Source organism: Marmota monax, unplaced genomic scaffold, assembly GCF_021218885.2.
Source record: "Marmota monax isolate L192 unplaced genomic scaffold, Marmota_monax_Labrador192_F-V1.1 WCK01_AAM20220418_F8-fsc00409, whole genome shotgun sequence".
Taxonomy (NCBI): Eukaryota; Metazoa; Chordata; class Mammalia; order Rodentia; family Sciuridae; genus Marmota; species Marmota monax.
Genome location: NW_026693620.1, coordinates 268,269 through 269,840, shown reverse-complemented (window position 1 = coordinate 269,840; position 1,572 = coordinate 268,269).

Below are 1,572 nucleotides of genomic sequence, written 5' to 3'. Positions count from 1 at the left end.
ATTTGCTGTTTATCTGTCTCTCTCAGTCCTCATATTAAGAACTATCTCCCTGAGTGAACACAAATTCCCTTATCATTTTCCTGTCCCCTGCAGAATGAAATCATTGCAAATGCTTCTTTGTTTACTCATTTCAGCTCATGCATCCTAAGGGTTTTGTTCATTCATTTTGACTCTGCATAAACTTTAGATTTCTTGCTGTAATTTTATTAATTATTTTTTACATTGAGACTTGCTATATGTAAGGCACTGTGCCAGCACTACATTGGATTTACAGTAGAGCTTAGAAGAAAATTTCATAAATAACTCAATGAAGCCAGATTTAGTACATGATAAAACATAGAGGCAAAGGTAACATACTCATGGACTCACGAAATTTGGTCTTCTCAAGTGGAATGTCACTATTAAACGTCTTTTGATTTGTTTATGTTTGTTGTTGTTGTTATTTGTTGACAGCCACAGCCGAAGGTGCCCCAGCAAACTTCCAGCTGCCAGCAAACTTCCAGCTGCCAGCAAACTTCCAGCTGCAGGCTGATGATTGGCTCACAGCAGCCCCAGCAACATCTAGCTGATTGGCTCCTCTGTGGTGATGCTCATTGGAGATGCTCATTGAGCTGTTTCCCCGCCCTTTCAGACTGCCAGCTGATGATTGGCTCACAGCGGCCCCAGCAACATCTAGCTGATTGGCTCCTCTGTGGTGATGCTCATTGGGCTGTTTCCCTGCCCTTTCAGACCACGGAGCTGCTCATTGGGGGACTTTTTGGCTCTGCCCACATGACCCAGCCAATCGGCCTCAAGAGCAGGAGGATTGTGGGAGGTGGAGAGACTTGTGCTTGTGAGAGAGGCTTGTGGGAAGCCGGTGGTGGCAGTTGGGCTCTGAGGGTTTTTCCTGAGGAGCTGTTTTGTTTGGCGTGTGTGGTTCTAAAAATAAAGTTCGTTACTTTTGACAAGTAGCTCCTGAATCGTGCCCAGCCAGACTGCGGCAGTTATTAGTGGAGATTGAACCCAGGGACAGTCAACCACATTCCCAGCCCTTTTTTCATATTTAGTTTGGAGACAGGGTCTCTCTGAGTTGCTTATGGCTTTGCTAAGTTGCTGAGGCTGGCTTTGACCTCACAATCCTCTTGCTTCAGCCTCCAGAGTCATTGGGAACTAATAAAGATCTTAAATAAAGAGTCTTAACTATTAAATAAGATTACACAGGATAAAGTGATAGAAGAGAAGAGAAACAAAAGGAACATTATGAATTAAAACTGTGAGCCTGCCAAAATCTTTTCATGTGTTATCCACATCCCTGTTGGTAATAGAAAAATTTAGTCTACAAAAATCTTCAGACTTCCACTCTGTTCTAGAACCATAATAACAGTATTCTGTAGAACTGCCCAATCATGGTATTTACCAGTGTTTATTCAGCCTCCTTGTCCCCTTCTAGGTTCTAACATTCAAAAAAGCAAGTATTCTTTATTCATGTCTTTACCTTAACTAGGACAGCAAACTTTTATTTCATCACTACTAAACTCCTTTTAATATGAATCCACACTTACAGCCTGGTAGTATTTTCTTGATGAATTATCA